Source organism: Eurosta solidaginis, chromosome 5 (assembly GCF_040869045.1).
Source record: "Eurosta solidaginis isolate ZX-2024a chromosome 5, ASM4086904v1, whole genome shotgun sequence".
In the NCBI taxonomy this organism is placed as follows: domain Eukaryota; kingdom Metazoa; phylum Arthropoda; class Insecta; order Diptera; family Tephritidae; genus Eurosta; species Eurosta solidaginis.
In genome coordinates, this window is record NC_090323.1 from 267,019,389 (window position 1) to 267,042,621 (window position 23,233).

At 33.1% G+C, this 23,233-nt stretch overlaps 1 protein-coding gene and 1 long non-coding RNA gene across 4 annotated transcripts in view; one reads left to right on the top strand and one right to left on the bottom strand.

The window, feature by feature from the left end:
* The window catches only part of LOC137253429 (proton-coupled amino acid transporter-like protein CG1139), a 135,542-nt gene that overhangs the window by 38,332 nt on the left and 73,977 nt on the right, over positions 1–23,233 (bottom strand). The window lies entirely within an intron of this gene.
* LOC137253430 (uncharacterized) lies at positions 18,116–19,100 on the top strand. The gene is made up of 2 exons (XR_010953796.1): positions 18,116–18,349; positions 18,703–19,100. It is a non-coding gene; the product is annotated as an uncharacterized lncRNA (long non-coding RNA).

The following is a 23,233-nucleotide window of genomic DNA, read 5'->3' on the forward strand; positions in this document are numbered from 1 at the left end:
AAACACCGTTTTTGTTTTCAAAATGCTATAACTTTTTCAAAAATTGACCGTTTGGGATCTTTTTTTTTTTTTAATTTCTTTTTAAATGTACTTTTCGGAAAAAATTCAAAAAAATTTTTAAAGTCCTTTTTTGTAATTTTTCAGTTTTTCGAGATTTTTCGAATTTCGCCCTTTTTTCATAAAAAACTTCAATCAATTCTGCAATCATCCCCACTAATCCCGGAGTTGGCCGAGAATTAACTCAAAATAAGTTTTAAATATTTAAAAAAAAACGGTGTTTTTTCCAAAATGCTATAACTTTTTCAAAAATTTACCGTTTGGGATCATTTTTTTTTTTTTAATATGTTTTTAAATGTACTTTTCGGAAAAAATACAAAAAAAATTTTAAGGTTTTTTTTCAATTAAATAAAAAAAAAAAAAATACACGGCCCAAAAAAAAACTAAAAAATTAAAAAAAAAAACTTTAAAAATTTTTTTGAATTTTTTCCGAAAAGTACATTTAAAAACAAATTTAAAAAAAAAAAGATCCCAAACGGTCAATGTTTGAAAAAGTTATAGCATTTTGAAAGCAAAAACGGTGTTTTTTTAAAAATTCATAACTTTTTTTGAGTTGGATGAAAAAATTTGAAAAACTTCTGAAAAACGTTTTTCGTAAGCTAGAAAAAGAAGAAAAACTTTCAGCCAATTCTAAAGGGGTCGGGTTCAAAATTGGTCAAAATGGGATGGAATACCCCACATGTATGTACATATACATCACCATTATCATTTACCATAATTACTTATCCTTGCTTATTCTCAAGCCAACACAAAAGAAAACTATATAGAAAACAACACATACTTATAGATACTATGTAATTATATAAATATGTACACAATGCCATTGTCCTATTTACTTTGTTCTATCTGTGAAAAACAAAAAAACAGAAACAAAATGTAAGAAGATGCAATCAAAATAAACGAACGTCGCATCAAACGAAGCCCAACGAGGCGTATGAGCAACCATGACCGTGGCATTCACATGCTGACCAAAGTCGCCTGCTTCATGCATCAACTACCCAGCTACCCAGCAAACATAAGTTATTAAAGAAATGTAAAACTTTACTATGGCTATGGTGTCGCGTAAACTTAATCTAACAAATATGGGAAAAAAATCTCAAAACAATACTTCAAACTTCTTCTTATAACTTGCGCCTTCCCCAAATTGTTTTTGAACGTTAATGAAAATCATTGTGTACAAAACAAGTGTGATGTCTTGCCCCTCAACTGCCTGCAAGGATGTTCGAGGTGGCTACTTTTTAGCGTTTTGACAGAATGTTTAATTTGGCGACACATACGGTCAGGTGATAGAAAGAGATACAGGATGAGACCACGGTAATCACTTTAAAAATCAGATGATCTGTTAAATTTGTTATTTCGACGTCGATGCTGAAGATATCCCACTTGCCTTATCCATAATGATGCCCCTCTACGATATTTATACATACTGCAGCGAACAGAAAAATAGCAGTGGCAATTCGGCAGTGTTTTGTTTTTTTTTTTTTTTTTTTTTTTGATTTGTAAGAAAACCCGTCTAGGTATTTTGTAGTCGGATCTGTACAAACCATTCGAAAACATTTTCGAAAGGCTTTAAAAGTTCGAGAAATTTTTGAACTTCCTATTTGGAGTTCTCTGAACTTTTTTTAATATGCAGTTTTGTAGCCCAATCAATTTAAGTCTAACAAAGCGCAAAGGATATACATAGGTCTCTCAAAATTCGCACTTTTTCGCATTTCTCTTTCTGAACGGCCTTTCAGATTCTTTATTCTATATAACAACAAACATTCTAACTTTGGAGGAAAATCTAAAACACCCTTCGGAAAAAAGTTGTTAAACATTAATGCATATTTTGAGAGACAATAACTTGTACTTTGTCAAAATAAAATTGATTGGGCTACAAAACTGCATACTGAAAAACATTGGGAGAACTTCAAAAAAAGTTCGAAAATTTCGAATTTTTAAACTTTTTCGAAAACGTCTTCGAGATCGGTCTAGAAAGTTTTAGCTACAACATCAATTGGAGTTTTTTCTTAAAATATCGATAATAAATAAAGCATAAAGCAAATAAAATGAAATAAAAATAACAAAAACAACACACGGGAAAACTAAAGTTAAGCCACATACAAGCAGATGCAGTGATAGTTCGCATCTCACTCGGAGAGAATATAATTTCTAACTAAGAAATACAAATATCTTAAGAGATCTTTGGCAGGGTCGAAATAGCTATAATATCAGCAGTATATTTAATTCCTTTCGGTTTCTCCATCATAATAAAATACAATAATTAAACAAGAGAAATAATTTTGAAGAAGAATGAAATTTACCAATTGTTGAAAAAATTGTCACTGCTATTTTTATGTTCGCTGCTGTACATATTAAGAATGGTGGAATTTATGATGCACTTCATTTTTCCTAATTTCACTGTATTTGTGTTTGTGCATAACTTTAGGAAAAAGTTTGTTGGGTAACTTGCGCTAATGCCATAATTGACGTTAAACAATGAAAATTTTTAAATATATTTTACAGAAAAAACAACAATTGCTTTTAATTTAATTTAAATATGAACTAAGACCCCGTTTCTACTCAGAGAGTTTTCCTGCTCGTTATCGGCGATGATTTCAACTGATCTTACTCATTTCACAGCATTCTTTTAATTTAATGCATGCCCTCCATCCGTTTTTTGCCAATTGCTTTTTCCAGGGAAAGGGGCATTCGTATTCTGTGAAGTGATAAAGCGAGAGTTTTTCAAAAATTTAAAAATATTTGTGTATGAAAATTTTTTTCACTTGATGATTTCACATAACATTAATTCCCACCTTTTCTCTCCCCCACATCACTGGGAGTCTCCACCTTCTTCTCGTTAACATCACCCCAAGAACCATGAATCTTCCGAGTGAAATTGTCATTGAAAATTATTTTGTTTGTCCCACTGTGCTACAGAGCTTTCTTCCTGCAGTTTGAAGAAAACTTCTAATATAGTCTCGTCGATATGGCCTTGAATCTTAATAACTTTTTTAATAGACAATTGACTGCATTTTTAAGGATTTCATCCATTATATACCAATTTATCTATGTAGGTATGTATGAATGTTTGTAAGAATCCAGTACGGAAAAACCCCAGGTCTGAAATTTGCTCACTTATCTGTCCTCTGGGAAGGATAACGAGCCAGACCAGAATTATTTGAAGAAGATACATTTGAAATTATATTAATTTGGCACAATAAACCTTCAAAGAGATTAATGCTGAGCTTCTCTTACAATTTGTGTGCAGACCTTTCGAACGCATTCTTAACAGGTTGAGACGTATTGGTTTCTTAAATAGGCGCTGCATTTAATTAACTTAAATTTAGCTCAGACTTCAGCCCTGTTGGTACAAGTGTGGTTACCAACTGTCCCACTCTGCATCCCATTAGCACCAGTTCGGAGGTAGTTATTAATTGCTGAAGGCGAAACTTTCGCTTTGCTTGACTAGCTACAGTTTTTACTGCACTGCAGGGTACAAATAAACGCTACTGCTTTCAAACATTTATAAAACTTTATGAAATAATAGAAAGTAATTAGTTCTTATGCATGTATGTATGTATGTATGATCATACTGAAAGTGCGTCGTAACTAAACAACTGAAACCAAAAAATTTTACAAAACAAAATGTTGACAAGTTTCGCATTAAAAATGTACAACTTAAGAAAATTAAAAATAACAGAAACAACAAGCAGCATTCACATTTCAGCCAAATAAACAAAATTTACACCGATTCGGGCGTAAATATGCATTGAGTACACAAATCGCATTTTTATACTCAGTTGAGCAGAGCTCACAGAGTATATTAAGTTTGATTGCATAACGGTTGGTTGTACAGGTATAAAGGAATCGAGATAGATATAGACTTCCATATATCAAAATCATCAGGATCGAAAAAAAATTTGATTTAGCCATGTCCGTCCGTCCGTTAACACGATAACTTGAGTAAATTTTGAGGTATCTTGATGAAATTTGGTATGTGGGTTCCTGAGCACTCATCTCAGATCGCTATTTAAAATGAACGATATCGGACTATAACCACGCCCACTTTTTCGATATCGAAAATTTCGAAAAACCGAAAAAGTGCAATAATTCATTACCAAAGACAGATAAAGCGATGAAATTTGGAAGATGAGTTGAAATTATGACGCAGAATTGAAAACTAGTAAAATTTTGGGCAATGGGCGTGGCACCGCCCACTTTTAAAAGAAGGTAATTTAAAACTTTTGCAAGCTGTAATTTGGCAGTCGTTGAAGATATCATGATGAAATTTGGCAGGAACGTTACTCCTATTACTATATGTACGCTTAATAAAAATTAGTAAAATCGGAGACCCACTTTTAAAAAAAAATTTTTTGAAAGTAAAATTTTAACAAAAAATTTAATATCTTTACAGTATATAAGTAAATTATGTCAACATTCAACTTCAGTAATGATATGGTGCAACAAAATACAAAAATAAAAGAAAATTTCAAAATGGGCGTGGCTCCGCCCTTTTCCATTTAATTTGTCTTTACTGAACTTAGTTCACGTACTTATCTGAACGCACCTTATCTTGGTGTAAAAAATGAACGAGATCCGACTATGACCCCGTCCACTTTTGCGATATCGAAAATTCCGAAAACTGAAAAAAAATGCCATAATTCTATACCAAATACGAAAAAAGGGATGAAACATGGTAATTGGATTGGTTTATTGACGCGAAATATAACTTTGGAAAAAACTTTGTAAAATGGTTGTGACACCTACCATATTAAGTAGAAAAAAATGAAAATGTTCTGCAGGGCGAAATAAAAAATCCTTAAAATCTTTGCAGGTATTACATATATATATAAATTAGCGGTATCCAACAGATGATTTTCTGGGTCACCCTGGTCCACATTTTGGTCGATATCTGGCAAACGCCTTCACATATACAACTACCACCACTCCCTTTTAAAACTCTCATTAATACCTTTAATTTGATACCAATATCGTACAAACACATTCTAGAATTACCCCTGGTCCACCTTTATGGCGATATCTAGAAAAGGCGTCCACCTATAGAACTAAGCCCCACGCCCTTTTAAAATACTCATTAACACCTTTCATTTGATACCCATATCGTACAAACACATCCTAGAGTCACCCCTGGTCCACCTTTATGGCGATATTTCGAAACGGCGTCCACCTATAGAACTAAGGCCCACTCCCTTTTAAAATACTCATTAACACCTTTCGTTTGATACCCATATTGTACAAACGCATTCTAGATTCACCCCTGGTCCACCTCTATGGTGATATCTCGAAAAGGCGACCACCAATACAACTACCACCACTACCTTTTAAAACCCTCATTAATACCTTTAATTTGATACCCATATCGTACAAACACATCCTAGAGTCACCCCTGGTCCACCTTTATGGCGATATTTCGAAACGGCGTCCACCTATAGAACTAAGGCCCACTCCCTTTTAAAATACTCATTAACACCTTTCGTTTAATACCCATATCGTACAAACGCATTCTAGAGTCACGCCTGGTCCACCATTATGGCGATATCTCGAAAAAGCGACCACCTATACAACTACCACCACTCCCTTTTAAAACCTTCATTAATACCTTTAATTTGATACCCATATCGTACAAACACATCCTAGAGTCACCCCTGGTCCACCTTTGTGGAGTTATTTCGAAACGGCGTCCACCTATAGAACTAAGGCCCACTCCCTTTTAAAATACTCATTAACACCTTTCGTTTAATACCCATATCGTACAAACGCATTCTAGAGTCACGCCTGGTCCACCATTATGGCGATATCTCGAAAAAGCGACCACCTATACAACTACCACCACTCCCTTTTAAAACCCTCATTAATACCTTTAATTTGATATCCATATCGTTCAAACACATCCTAGAGTCACCCCTGGTCCACCCTTATGGCGATATTTCGAAACGACGTCCACCTATAGAAGTAAGGCTCACTCCCTTTTAAAATACTCATTAACACCATTCGTTTGATGCCCATATCGTACAAACATATTCTAGAGTCACCCCTGGTCCACCTTTATGGCGATATCTCGAAAATGCGACCACCTATACAACTACCACCACTCCCTTTTAAAATACTCATTAGCACCTTTTTTTTTTGATACCCATATTGTACAAACAAATTCTAGAGTCAACCCTGATCCACCTTTATGGCGATATCCCTAAATAGCAACCACCTATAGAACTATGGCCCACTCCCTCATAAAATACTCTTTAATGTCTTTCATTTGATACACATGTCATACAAACACATTCCACGGTTTCCCTTGGTTCATTTTCCTACATGGTTATATTCCCTTATGTTGTCACCACAGCTCTCAACTGAGTATGTAATGTTCGGTTACACCCGAACTTAACCTTCCTTACTTGTTAAACGTAAAGGTAGTACATACACACCTGCACATGCATTTGCTTACAAAAATTAAAAAAACGCATGATATTATGAATGGTACTAACCCTGCAGGTATCAAATAATAACCATTGTCTAAAATATCTGGTTCAGAACTATTGGTATGTAATTGTAAATTGATCTTCATAGGCCAGTTAAAAAACAGATCATTAAGTCACCATTATAAGACATTTTTACGTATGTAATAAATGCAGCCTAGTTGGCCTTCTTTTGAGATTATAAGTATACATAGCACCGATAAGAGCATTATAACTGTAACAAACTTAAGACCCCGTCACATGAGGAAGTTTTTATTTAGATGCGTTTAACACAATCTGATGAATGATGAGAAGATTCACGTATTTTTATGGAGAACGGCAGATCGAGCGACAGTGGCACCATCTGACATGAAAATAAAATAATTAAAAAAAATTTTAATTAAACGGTTTTATTGAAAACAATACTTACATTAAGTAGTAAAAATACTAAAAGATAGAAAATAATTAGATAGATCCTAGGTACTAGTCATCACACTTCTCATCAATCAAGGGCGTTGATCAGACAATTAAATAAAAGCGTTGCACGCGTCAAATTTCTATTGATAGTCATAAGTAAGACCAACTGAACCTTAATCAGGTTACGCTACGCCTCACATTTTTAGAAATTTCACGCGCCCAAAGCTTTTATTTAATTGTCTGATCAACGCCCTAGATTGATGAGGAGTGTGATGACTAGCACCTAGGACCTACCTAAAATTATTTTCTATCTTTTAGTATTTTTACTACTTAATGTAAGTATTGTTTTCAATAAAACCGTTTAACTAAAATTTTTTTTTATTTATTTTATTGAGTATCTCATTTTTGCGACACCTAGCGTGAATTTTTTTTACTAAAGCGGTTTCTATTTCTGTATGTCAAATATGATTTCCAAATATGAGCGAAATCGGACCACAAACACGATTTTTGTGAATATCTCGATCCTTGCGCCACCTAACAGCGATTTTTTTCATAGGTCGCTTTCTATTCTTGTAGGTATTATCTGCTTTCATACTTTGCAAGTGAAATAATTTTTTTCGCTGCGTCATTGTGGCGATGTCACTGTCATGCTTAAGATCGCGATCAACGCATCTGCATGAAAAACTTCATCATGCCTCGGCCTTTAGGGTGGCGAATTCGAATATACCGCATAATCACAATGGTCGATTTGGCCTCGCTAGTCGCGAAAACATAATATTTTCAAAGGAAATTACCTATCCTCAGTCAGTTATTTTGAAATTTGGAAAAAATCTAAAGATTAATACATGAAAAATAGGCTTTAATTTTTTCCCTCTAAAGGGTGTTTTTGTCAATTTTGGAAGAAACTTAAATAAATGCAATAAAAAAGTTTATTTATTCATTATTCTAAAAAAAAAATATAAGAAGTCAAAAGATGTTTTAAAGCAGAAAATATAGTTTTTTTGGTTTTGCGACATAAGGTCAATTGGCATTATGACCACTTCAAATAACCATAGGTCAATCGTCTTCATGCCCACTTTAAATCATCATAAGGGCAATTGACTTTATAACCACTTTAAATTTGAAATAATGGTCATTTAAGAAATTTTCGTTTGACTCTATTACCATTTCAGAAAAAAAGGCCATAACCATATTCTTAATGTATTGAGACCAGCAGAAACGTTAGAGAAATTTTAATTTTTAAATATATTTATTACTAGCAGAGTACCCGACGTCGTTCGGGTATAAATAAAAGCAGTACTATATAGACTAATATATTAGACTAATCCCAACCCCAATTTGTATGGGAGATGCCATGCCCCTTTTTCGCTATCCCCAATTTTTCCCGAGGGGGTAGGGATTAGTCTTATATACCTCCTCACCTAATTTTAGTCGTCTAGCTTTAATACTTTCAGATATATTGACTACGAAAAATTCCAGTGGTATGGGAGGTGCCACGCCTCCTTGTCGAAAACTTTTTTTATATAACCTACCATAGATTGACGCACTCAGAGTATGTCATGGCAAAATTTCGTTAGATTCCATTCTGCGGTTTAGGCTGAAAGTCCAAACATACATACAGACATACTTTCACAAATATATAGTAGATTTGAGAAGGCTACTTCGGTCATATGTTCGGCCTTAACACATACACAGTCAACTATTTGCAAGTATATGTACTACCCGAATAATTTTGGTGCAATCAAAAAAATCGTCCAGAAACTCGATCTAAGTGGACCAGGATGTTCAGATAGCAGCATATGTAGCAAAAATTTCAGGAATATTTAATGCGGCCAATTTCTTATTTTACTGCCTCTGATCTTTCATGTCAGACGGCCGAACCCGTTTAAATGTTTAAACGACAGTTAAGGATGTAAGTAGTTAGATAGTATGCCTACGAAATGTTTTCTACATTAACCCTCTACTGGGTTCAAATAACATTTAGTAGGAAACTTTAAGTTTTCTATGTGGATATATGTATTTCATGCAAAGTTGAATCTTTTCCGTCACTAAAAATATTGTAGCACAGTGTAATTACTGAGTGCTATACATAAACTCTATAATTAGCGTCTAATCGAACTACTTACAAGTTGCACTTTATTTCAAGGTTATATGCATCTCTGACCCCTTTCCGCTTTTTATAACAATTTTTGTATATACGAGTATGTATTTTTTATCGAGTAAATCAATTATGAATCAACATATGTTTATAATTATTTAATTCAGCTGTTATCTAATTTTTTTCCAGTCATAATTACATCTCTGTATTATAAACAAAGAAATATATAATCAATAGGCAATATATGCCTACTAAAATTAGCCACCATTTATAAATATTTTATTATGAAAAAAGTAAAACGTCGTATTAAAAAAAATTCCGTAAACTATACGATACGATCCTACGATATTTATGAGAATTTGAATACCCTGCAGGAATAGCAAATAATTAAATGCTTAACTTATTTTTTGTTTCTCTTTTTTAATGAAGCTTATTGCTTTTTTAAGGCAACTTCCGGAAAACTCGATGTCAAATTATAACTAGATATTTTTCTCACTGGGTACCTATGCATTTATGTATGTATGTAAATTTGTGTGTAACTAGTGTAAAAACAAAATAAAGCAAATATTGACTCCCATGAATCAATTGTTTGTTAGTTCGGAAGTAACAAATTGCAAAACGCGCTGCTTGGAATTTATAATACGACGTAGTAAGGCCATAAATGGTTTGAACGTGAAACACTAATGAATATATTACACACTCATATACAAAGAACCGAACTTCACCTTATTATATTTATATAAGTTAAACAATTTTATAATAGCACTTAAAATTCAAAAAACCTCCCATAAAAAGTTTATATCAATAATAAAACATAACGTCAAAAGCTTCTTAATGGAAGAATCTTACATCAATTGAAGGACTGACATTAAGAAGCGTGAAACCCGTGCCACATCAAAACGGAAGTGAAATCTGATGCAATTTATGACAAGCAGACATAAAAGGTTGGGGTGGTCCCAGAAACGCAAATGGAGTTTTTGAGATGAAATTATGTGCTTTCACTTCCTTTTATCTAGAAACGACAATTTCGGCACTAATATTTAGTTTTATTTTAGGCAACTTTTATTCATGTGTATATATCTTTGCTCACGGTATGGGGGAATCCACAATGTAAGCGGTCTTTGGAAGTGGTATTCTGTATGACCAAATATGGAATGTAAGTATAAGTGTAGTCACTATACTGTAGCGAAATTTGGAAAGAAAATACGTTGTAAATTAGATATGAGTGAAATCAGTCAGCAAATCAGTTAATGGCAATTGACTAGGGCAGGAAAAAAATTGATGATATATAAAGAAAACGTCAACCCCCAGCGGGTTGGGGGGTTAGAATATACCCGCTGTAGGTATGCCTGTCGCACGAGGCGAATAAAGTACCAAATAGATTCAAGGGGTTGTGTAGCGCAACCTTTTCAGGTTGTCAGCGCAATATATAGCTTCTCCAAACCCAATTGTCACCCTCACATATCCGTGGTGAATCCTGTTACATTAACAACCGGGGCTCTGGCGACACCGAACTCCTCATGGATCTAGGGGGTGGGAGCGCGGTATGCCCTAGAAGGTCGCATGTGGTCATAACAAATCGTTCCCGAGATGGTCGGGTTTGGTACCGGAACGTACCGGATCTGCATCCGACGAAGGACCATCAAAATTGATAACACTCCCCAAGACCTTCGGGGAGTGACTATATAGCTACAACAACAACAACAACGACAACATTGTAATCGTCACAGTTGCGGACAAAAGAGAAGGCAAGCAAACGGTTTGTAATGGACTACGCATGGGCGTGTTATCGAAGTTATGGGTTTGTCGTCGGTGTGTCATCAACGTGGCATAGACGAGTTATCGAAGTGTTATAAAGTTTCTATCGATAACAGAGGTTATCGATTTCTAATCGACGATTTATCAGCTTGTTGTCGACTTGTTATCGAAAAGCTGTCGAAAAGTTGTGTAGTTTTTGCGAAAAGGCTATACATCTATTTGGGGCCAAATTATGAAGACTCAATTTAACTCGTCTTCACTCACCTCAGTGATGGTAGTCAATCTGAGAAGCTAATTTATTCAGTATTATATACAAAGTTATATGAACGAAAGATATGAGCACAATAGGTTCAAACGACAGTATTTCTAATAAGTTCCTTAAAAATGTAGCCTTTAATCTATAGGACGTTTTCAAACATCTATTTAATGCTAGCGTTTATTCAGGAACCTTCCCCGAAGATCTGAAATGCGCAATTCTTATTCCTTTGTTTAAAAAGGGTAATAAGAAAGACAAAAATAACTACAGACCGATTTCTCTATTTCCTTCTATTTCTAAGGTTTTTGAGAGGGCTGTTAAAAGCCGTCTTTTGCTATTTTTGGAAAGCAAGTCCTTTTTCAGTCCTGCCCAATTTGGGTTTAGAACTGGCCGCTCAACCGAGGATGCTTTATTAAAATATTGTTCCTTCATCTTTCGGGAATTGGACAAAGAAAAGAATTGCGTGAGTCTATTTGTGGACATAAACAAAACATTTGACACAGTGGATAATTCCATTCTACTTAATAAATTATATTATGCCGGGTTTCGAGGATTCATACATAAGTGGTTTGTATCTTATCTTACTGGTAGGAAACAACGCTTTGGCGTTCCACAGGGTTCTGTGCTGGTTCCAATTTTATTTTTAATATATTGTTACGAATATTAGCAAAACTAAGGAGTGCTGCCATCTCCAGGCCGATGCTAAGCAGTGACGTGAATTCACATCAATAATTCAATCATTATGTATCTACATAAACGAATCAATAATTGCGTCTACACATATGTACACATTCCGACGAGCAACATTTACATACAAGGCAGCGAGAGATGAGATGTCACACACAGATGAATTTACTTATACGCTTATGTGTGTGCGGGAGACTGTAAACTACAAACTCACATATGTACATCTGAGAAGCGCTAAAAAGTAGACAATTGTAAACAAGTAGAAACTATATGAGAACTATACACACACGAATATAGTTGGTAAGTTCTGGAAATGGAAGAGCCTAGAAGTATGCAGCGTAAACTATAAAAGCGGGGCAGGCGAGTAAGAAGAATTCAGTTTGAGTTGAGCTATCAATCAGTTTGGTTATTAAGCCAGTGAGTAGCAAAGTATAAGTGTTATTGTGAAGTACTTAATAAAGGCCATTTTTCCATCATTCAATATTGGAGTTATTTATTCAACAGTTTAGTGATTCGAACTTAGCAGAGGATTGCAAATAAGAGGATTTGCAGCAACTTCGTTACAATATGTTAATTCTATTTTCGATATTCCTTTCCTGGGAAAGGTCACTGCATTTGCAGATGATCTTGCTATGGTTCGTCGAATACTTTTGATCTAGTAGCCAACATAAACCACGATGTACATCTTTTAAGATCCTGGTTTGCTAACACACGCTTGTAGTCAGCAATGATGTTTTTTTAGTTTGAATGCAAGAAAATCTGCAGATGTAAATATTGTTTTTCATTCCGCGATTTCTGAACGTTTTGCACTTCACGAGCACTTGTGCAAGAAGTTCCTGCCCGGTACGTTTGATCGGCTTGCTGTTTATACCATTGTTTCATGATTGACACTGTTGAGAACTTCCAATACCTAGGAGTAACTGTCGACCAGAATATGAATTAGGGCTGTCATATATCCCGTCTTAAACAATATGTCCAATCTTCTTTACGCTGTTTTTATCATCTAAGAAGTTGCTGTTCTAACTCTACTCTTAAAACGGTCCATTATGCTTTATTTAATTCAAAATTAATATATGGAATCAGCTGCTGGGGAGGTGCTACCTTGAACAAAATTCAACCTATACTTGTTTTGCAAAAATGTGTTATCAGTAAATTATCTAATTTAATCGGTTGCATCCCTCAAGAGAGCTTTTTAGAAGTCTAGAGATTTTTCCAGTAAGAGATCTTTATTATTTTAAAGTTTTAAAAATGTTTTTCATAAGGTGTGGATACCTATATACATAGTATGAGATCGGAAACCTATAATCTAATGACAAACTCACATCCTGCAGTAGTTGTACCTTCCTGGCGAACCACACACTCTAGCAAGTTTTATACGATAGTATCCAGAAAACTTTTTAATGCACTACTTGCTGAAATTGGTGCCTTACGAAATTTACAACAATTCATGAAAAACGCGAAATCCTTCCTTTTGGGCCTTTCGCATAACGAAATCGAAGTTTTGCTACGGACCAATTCATAAACATTTTTTAATTAATTAATTTTCTCTTATATTCATTGCTTTCCTTTAGATTACCAAATAATAGTGCCCATAATCTCATATCAAGAACTAGTATATGGGTGCCTTGATAAGGGTTCCATGAATAAATTACAATTACTAATAAACAATGCAGCTAGATATGTACACCTTAAAAGAAAATATGACCATATATCCGAACTATCCGTACAAATTCTTGGTTGCAGTTTATCAAAATTTTTTGAATTCCGTTTATTGTTATTTATACATAAGCTAATCCATTTCCGTTATCCGAGTTATCTCCTCTCAAAATTAACTTTTGCACACTCAACTAGAACATGCAATCTTATGGTTACAACAATTTAAATATTCGGCTACCTCAATAATGTTTTTCGTTAGAGCCATTCAGTTGTGGAACTCACTGCCTAACAAATTAAAAATGGTAGCAAATCCACGGTAATTCAAACTGGCTATTCAATTCCAATCTTAAATTTAACAGGGTGTTCCACAATTGTGATTATCAGATACTAGCGAATGCTACTTTTATACTATTATTATTCAAAATTCAAATTATGATATCACTGAAATTCTGCATGTATACCTAAAAATATTGAATACACCCTTTCTTTCTCTATGTTCTCCTTTATTCCTTTTATGTTTATTTGCCTATTGATCTATGTATCTTTTTAATGTATTTATTGTAAAGTTCAAATAACTTGTAGATTTAAGTCATTTATCCCTAATCCTTAATCTTAAGAAAGTATTGTATCAAATTAAATGTGGCACGTTAAAAGACTCTGTCTTACTTGTGTCTTAATAATAATAATAACCTTTGTCTTTACAAAAGTTCTATTAAATTCATTTTTTACATAAATAGATTTATTTATATCTATTTTCAACACATAATTAATTTTTAACTTCAATATTTAACAGTCCATCCCACTGTATATTCAATAAAGATGACATTTGACACTATTGTAAGTATAACATATAAAATGTCTTACTTTTTCTTATATCTAGATGTACATATCTAAAAGTTGTAAGATTTTATATTTAAACTTGGTGTTATTTAGTTTGTAATATTGCGAAACGTGTACATAAATAGATATAAGTAAAATGCTCAATAAATATTAATGAATAAAAATTTTAAAGAATTTTTGCTTGGTATTATTCCTTCTAAATTTCGAGATTTCTTAAAAAAAAAACAAAATTATCGCAAAAAAGCCACCCTAATGTAAAGTGGACAACTTAATATACTTATCCACATACATACTTGTACGATAAGCATTCATGAGGGTGTTTATATGTTTGTAGGTTACATTGTGATATTGTACTGATTACAGCAGAACTGACGTCGCAATGATAGATAACATGACAATGAATCGTCGTCGTCAGCGCATACTTATAGCGACAGCAGTGCAACAATCAACGAACAGTGAAGCAAAATGGCAGAAAAGTAAACAAAGTGAGTGATTGGAGGCAAACTTATGTACAAATATGTAAACAAACAAGAAATAAATAAACATATGTGTGATGTACATAGCTATAATATATACATACATATATACAATTGAGATACATGACATCATATTAATGCGCTGACTGACATAAATAACTATGAATGTAGGTTCGTTGATAAATTAGTGCGGGGGCGAATATAGGGAATTACTGTACGTGCATAAGTATGTTCGCAGAAATTTTATGGAGTCATTTACATAATTTAAGCAATACTTGCAATGATTCAATAATTAGTGGGTTAACTCTTTTCTTACACAAATTTAACTAGTTTTCAGGATGAACTAGATTAATCGATTGTGAACTTAGTTCTAAGATTTGTTAGTGTTTAAATAAACCTTATTCGAATTAGACGTAAAATAATTATGAATAGCGGATTCTTATTCTTAATGCGTTATTGTTCTATTTAAGGAAAAGAAAGATTAATTAAATACTCAGTAGTTACTTTTCACCATTTAAATTTAACTTTTTATATCTTGAGAATTTGTGTTTAATTTATTTAAAAATTTAATAATCAGAACGTAAAAAATCGTCGAAATAATCATCCGATTAATCGATAAAGATTATTTTCTATTCAAGGTAATAAGATTTTGATTAATTGGTGTATTCGACTAATTGATTTTATTCCTCTCTTCACATTTTGCCATACTTTTCACTACTATTTAATTACGTCTTTAATCAATCCGAAATTGTTCACATTAATTTCAATTTTTATGGTACATTTTAGTACATATATAATTAAATTGCTTAAAATAATGTCCGATTAATTTCTTGCACGCCATGAATGCATGTACCTAATACATTACTTTGTAATTATATTACAAATAGCACTTATTGGGTAGTGAGTACAAACGTACATAAACATTTGCAAGTAAGCGTGCCATCAATGTAATTGGCTGTTTATTTATAGTCAAAGTGAATGGATTAGTGCTAAAAATGAACACCTTCACGTGGTAGCAGAGGAAATTATTCTATAGACATATTATAACATATATATAGATATATATATATATATATATATAGGTTGGTCCACATAAATCAAATAAACGATATTTTGGCGTCTCATCCTTTTGTTCGGTGATGCCTAGGTAATTATCACATATGTATAAATATTGGTCGCGATTGGAGACTGTTAAGAGATATCGCACAAGGTTCTATGGCCAGTGAAAAAAATCATTTAATTTTTTGTCTTCTGTAAGCCAAAATCATCTTTGGTCCTGGTTGTAGCCAGTTAAGGGTTGTCGCATAGTGATTAAAATTCGTGTTTTTTAGAATATTAAGTCTTTAAGGCGTAATCTGAATTTGAACCACCTTAGCCGTTTTCAATAGGGATCTAAATGTATATGTTATATCGTCAATTATATTAATGATGATGTATGTTATTAATAAAGACCACCCTAATATACATATTTACTTAAAATGTAACAAACAAATTGAACTATAATAAAATATTTTACTATAATGTCGATGTCATAAGTCCGTAGTACTAATGTTTTAGATTTATTTATTTCTTTTTTAAATAATATTGATGAATTCTAAATAATAGAAGGCCTGTCATCCCTGTTATTAAATGCTGATGAATTAAAATCGCACTAGTGTTAACCGTTTTCCAATTCAATAGCCCGCTTATTAATGACGATGAACTCGAAATTGCTTCAAAATTTTTATAAAGTGTACCAATTATTATTTTTTAAATGTCTTGTATATACATATATGTATACATTTGTACTAGATATGTATATATGACATTTATGTAGCAGGTATATTTTTATATAACTTCGCATTTAAAGTTATTTTTTTGCTTATTATACTTTCTGTATGTAAGTACTTCACTCTTATCGGAGAAATCTGAGTTGGCTAAAATGCATTTCGTCCATTCGATACAAACACCGCCCATGCACAGTGTTTACATTAACCTTGGTAGGTACATGAGCAAACAGTGTGCCAAATTTGCATATTTCAAGCTGATGAAAAAAAAATAAATATTCGTTAAGCTACAATAAAATTTGACGATAAGCACCTAATTTACTATATATGTAGATATGCCGTTAGCTAACGGAATGTTTTACACTTCATAAACAGCAACATAAAAGTATACATGGCGTTTCAAATATTGATAAAATCAAAAGCTTTAAAAGGACTCCCAATCAAGGAAGGGACTGGGTAAAACAAAATCTAGATTAATTTTAAATACCACTTTGGATTTTGAAATGAGGATTATGGCAAATTTAGCAACTACAAGTGATTTTGTATAGCTAATGGAAAGTTTTTCATATAGAACTAGAGTTCGATCTCACTTCACTTTAATAATTTTGTCTACCCCACTAGCATGGAACAACTAAATTATACTGCCGTCCAGAATAATAAGGCGAAAACATGCAAAAAGTAAAAACAAAATATGTTCCTCGTTATCTCCGAAATTTGTCGAAACTAAATTAGTTAATTGATTACTTAATTGATCCGAAAATAAGATTTAGGCAAAATCGCGCAAATATAAATGCAGTATAATATAGATTTGAAGTCAAAAGTTGATTAAAATGAACTTAAGACCTAGTTTACATATAAAGAGATAATATTCATTTTCGTACTTAACGCCGTTAATTATATAACTAGATTTCCGATTATAAGTTTTCGATAATCAGTAAATATGAACAAATTAAATTTTTTTTTTTTTCATAGAAAAAGTTCTACCTTTTGAGTGTAATTTCTAACTGTAAGCACAAAAAAAAAAATTGAAAATTTGACAGAAAATAATCTAGTTCCTAAGAATGCAACATATGTGAACGGGAAGATTATCTATTGAGGATTTATTGTAAATCAAGACATGTGTAAACGTGGCCTAAAATTCTTGTTAGTATCAATCATAAGAAAGTTGTTCATATATATATATATATATATATATATGTAGTACATATTTTGTCCTGTTATTTGAAATCCTTTTATTATTCACATATACATATAAACAGTTCAAGAATTGTAGAAAACATTAAATATCCATTATGCCATTTTTAAATGAAATTACATAATCATACTTGTAAATTAGTGAAACACCTACTTTTACTTACTGAATCAAAAGGTGTGCGAAGAAATTTCCATACACTCCTACAAATGATAGAAAGTCGGCAAGGGGAAATAACTTAAAAATAACGAAGTAATTTCAACTAAATCGTGCAATTCTTTCCGATTAGCAAGAGAAAATATATATATAAACACACACAAGCGGGCAAAAAAATAAGAGTAAATGATATTAAAACAAAAACTTAACAAAAAAATTAAACAAAGGAAAAATGCAAAAAAATTACGAAGTGAGTGAATGAACAAACAAACCAACTATGCGGCTTTGTAATGTGCACGCTAAAATCGACCAAACAGGCAGTTAACTCAATAACGAAACAGCAAACATACAAGTCAATCAACAAACTGACTCGCTGACTGACTAAACGACTTAAAAGCAAACGAAACGTTAGACTCAGCGACTTTCAAACTAAACATCAAATCAACCAACCAAGCAAACAATCAAATTACAATTCTTCGTATTTGTTTTACGTTTACACTCTGGCAGTTCAAAATTGCTGACATTGTGAGAGGTAGGTAGCCTGAAATAATGAGACCAACAAAAGAATTAAAAAAAAAGCGTACACTAACAACAACATAAAAGAGTAGCACAAGCGCGAAAGACTCTTGCTGGCAATAGATGGCAGGCAGCGCAAACGTTTCGAATTGTAGGTTTTACCGAGTCGGTCGGTATATAAAGTTACGAGATATAGCATTGAAGAATGTTTATACCCAGAGAGTATGTATAATCTTTATAGCTTGCGATGACGAATGCAGCATGCCTCATGTATATATATATATATATACATACATACATATGTATACGCATACTCTTCACTACTCCTGTACATCTATAACATACTATATCTCTTTCTTGCAATTGTAGGTACTTATCGTTCCAAAAAGAGACAAAGAAATAGAGCTACCGCATGTGAAACTGGTATTGTGGTGCGACGAACCAACAGACTGAATGCAGAGTGTGCACAGTGGAAATTTCCACTGCTTTTTCAAGCAAGAAGAAAAATTACTGTGGCACAAAAAAAGGCATAAACAAACACACCTACACCCATACCAGCGTATTGTACGGTAATATACAGTAGGTCGGTCGGATAAGAAATATGCGGTGGTGCTCCGATATGATATTTCTAACATACATATCTACACGTCGCTGTAACGTGAGAATGCGCCTAAATAACAAACTCGCTAAAATAATAAAAATCAAATGAAATAAACAATACAAAAAAATATGAAATATTAATAATGGAAAGTTTTGCGAAAATATTACTTCGGCCGTTTTTGAAATTTTGCACGCGTTTTTATTTATGAGTAAGAGGCGCTATTCAGGTACTTATTTTTATACTCAGGGTGCTTTGCACACAGAGTATATTAACTTTGATTGGATAGCGGTTCGTTGTACAGGTATAAAGGAATCGAGATAGATATAGACTTCCATATATCAAAATAATCAGTATCGAAAAAAAAAAATTTGATTGAGCCATGTCCGTCCGTCCGTCCGTTAACACCATAACTTGAGTAAATATTGAGATATCTTCACCAAATTTGGTATCTGGACCCAGAATAGATTGGTATTGAAAATGAGCGAAATCGGATTATAACCAAGCCCACTTTTTATATATATAACATTTTGGAAAACACAAAAAACCTGATTATTTAGTAAATAATACACCTAGAATGTTGAAATTTGACAAGTGGACTTGATATTGACTCTTGATAAAAATTTGAAAAAAAATTTAAAATGGGCGTGGTACCGCCCACTTGTGATAAAATCAATCAGTAGGAAATATTTCTATTAAAAATGGATATGAAACAAGTTTCAAAGTGTCGTAGACTAGAATAATAAGATATAACTTAGCAAAAAATAGTTTTGAATGAATGATATTTCACCTATCAAGTTTTATAGTAAGAGGAAATGGGGAGACATTTTTTTTTTACGGGCGGTGCCACGTGTTATGTAGCAAAGTAATTTATCCGAAATAAAATGTACAGTTGAAGCTCACGCTGAGTATGTAATGTTCGGTTACACCCGAACTTAGCCTTCATTACTTGTTTTTTCATAACTTTGATATTATAGGCGTAATGTATGACTTCTAAGAAAATGTGTTGTTTTGTTTTCAAAATATTTGTTTATTCAATATATCTACATATCGCTCAGCTCAATCACCTTAAGTTATAAAAAATGCCAGCCAAGGCAAATCTCGGAAATGCCCGCAAAGTTTTTTTTAAAGTGCGGTATTATGAAAATATACTTTATAACAAAGCAATTATTTTGTTGATGAGCTTACAGGCAAGGTCCTATCAGTTTCAAATGCCGTTTTCTATATCTTAACTACTAAAGGTTTAGCTCACGTTATGCTCACGTATTTGTGCTTCAGTGAAAACATGAAAATGTTCAGTTTTTTTCCAAGTGTCATCAATTCTTTAGAGACAACCCGGATTCGTCTAGTCTACGAAAGTAAGTTAAATCTATGCGATAAACATATGGGTTACTGTCGTGAACTAGAGGAAGAAAGGCCGGTTCACATTCTTTGCGAATGGTCTGGCAATGAGGAGACTCTCCCATCTATGTGGCGTGCATCTTAATCCCTTCGTTATATGGAAAAAAAACTTGAATTGGTACCTAAACATGTACATTTAAAACTTCCAGACACAGTAATAGGCTGAAGGGTAAGACAAAATGGACCTAAATAAGGATCCCGGTGCATTGATGCCTAATAATAACAATAATCTTTTTCGGGTTTGTTCCATCTTCAGAGTCATTTTTTATTCTTATTTGTTTTTATCGTTGGTCTGGTATTTACAGTTCGTAGATACACGAGCATTGTCAGAATAGGTGTACGTCTATGTACATATGTGTGCATACGTGTGCGTTATGTAAACATCCAGCCAGTCGGAAAATCAACAAAACGAAAGGTCCAGGTTTCCTTTGTACCCACTTTTTTTAATGATTTTATTATAAAAATATTGAGACGGCAGCCCTTTTTATTAGAACTATGGGCATAAAGACTTCATGCCAACATCTCAGCCCTAGTCGTCAGTCAATTCGCTCAAGCTCCTGCATCTTATGTGGCAGATCTGAATATTTGACTTTGAATAACTTTTTAGATAACTGTCTTCAAGGCCAATGGATTTATTGCTGCAAATAACATAAGAATTCTGACGAAATTTATTACACAATCTAGCTTTTTGCGTGAACGAACAAACTTAAGGTATAACAGGCCTCTCAATTGAAATTGAATATAATGCTGAATGAATGATCTCGAACGTCTTTTGTTCTATGAATCGTTGAATTATAATGTCTGTATTGAGTCAAGGCGGCCTTTACATATTGAATACACGTTGGTATATATGTATTACGAGATTAAAAATTCATTATTTTAAAAAATGCTATCTTAATAACTTAATATAATGAATCGCAATATAACGTAACATTTTCAAAAAGGTTTGGCAATCTGGCATAGTCCAAGTCCGATTAGTAGCGAATTCAGATAGCGCGCATCAAAACGCATCGGAATATATGTATCGCATTGCAGATCAGACAACTTTTTTGTCAAGCAAGTAACTCTCTTCCATCCAAATGTAGTAGACTCTGGGTCAAGGTAACCCAGATATTGTTATTATTAAAACCTCTTGGAGTTTTTCATAAATTGATAATTGCTACATAGTGTAATTAATCATTCTTATTTCAAATATGTACCTGCATTATGGATTCCATACATTTTTCAATTTCCTATACTTAAATTTTTTTCTTAACTAGTTTACTCTAAATCATTTAGGGTTTCAGGTTTATTCAATATTTACCCACAGTAACCATGTGTTTTAATCACATGCGCCAAAAGTGGGTCTCTATTGGGTGCAGCTTAAGATCGCGTGTTTGGTCACAAAGTTTATTGACATTTACATTAAGGTGGTTTTAATCATTACCACAATACAATCTTGGGTGGGTGGGTGCATGACTTCCTAATGCACAAAATAGCCTAGACAGATGGCAGCGTTGATCTATGTACATATATTTATTAGCGAAATAATTTGAAATTAACTCGAGAGTTACCTGTCAGTATAAGAACTAAGTACGCGTGGTCGTTTTATAAGGTTTATGGCAATAAGACAATAGGAAATTTAGTTGTGACAGAAACTGTTGGCGGATAGGATGGCAAGTAAATTTGGCAGAAGTAAATTTCAAGTAAAGTTGCTAAAGAATGTCACGTATATTCGCTTTTCAACTTCAAACACTGAACAGCTACGAAGTTTCATATGGCAAATTCTCCTTTATTGTAAAGCGCAGAGTGATTCATAATAATTTTTCAACATAACAATTTTAAAACTATTTCTTTCTCCATTAATATGGTGTTACGATAAATCTGCTACATCTTTCGGGGTTGAGTTTGAGTCAAATTAAGTGCGTTATTAATCAGTATTAATATAGACGTCTGTCCATGCTTCAACCCGTGATAAAAATTATACATAACTGCATACATACACCCATACATATATGCAGTCACATGCAGTTGTGGCTGATGGTGATGGATTGCCCTAAGTAGGTGGTTGGGCGCATAACAATTGATTCTCTAGGTTTGATGATGCTTGAGGCTTTGTATTATGCATACATACATATATAGTTATGTATGTAATTAGGTTTTTATGTTAATTTGTGAATGTTTGTAGCCGAAATAGTGTAGTGCACTAGGGTTGGCTTTTTATCATATGTAAGAATGTGTGCTTGTATATTGTTTGTACTATCATTCGTACTTTATTCGTACGCTATATAACAGCACGGGCAACGTAAACGTACATACATATTTTAGCTATTTTTATTACAAACTGCATGCAATCAAACCTTGCCAATTATTGGGCCTGGCTAATTATAAACACATACGTTTTTATAGATTGATAATTATTTATATGTATAGAGATATATATTTATATATATACATATATATATCACTGTTAATGCTCCTTGGACGCTTGTTTACTCATATCTATTCATATCACAGATCGTCAGCCTGATGATATCCGAACGGAAGTAATATCAAATGCAGCGATAAACTGAACCAATGCAAATCAAAGTAATATCGCCAATTGATAAACCAGCGTTCCGATACTACCTACATCAGAAACGATTTGAGAAGTAGATTCTGCTTTGCTTACTTGCATACAAATATAGTTTTGATATATTTAGATTTGTTTTTTTTTTTTTTTAATTTTATGCTCGTTTTAGATCTATTAAAGAATACTCCGCCTTGCGGTGAATGTGAACCTTTGTGAGTTTTATTTCCAACCGAAAATTGTAATTACGAGTCTGCAATTGAATATTTGATTTATGCTAAACAAACGTTATTAGTACCTATACTGGAAGTCTAACAGTATGTTGCAAAGTTTTTATTGTACCAATTTCACAT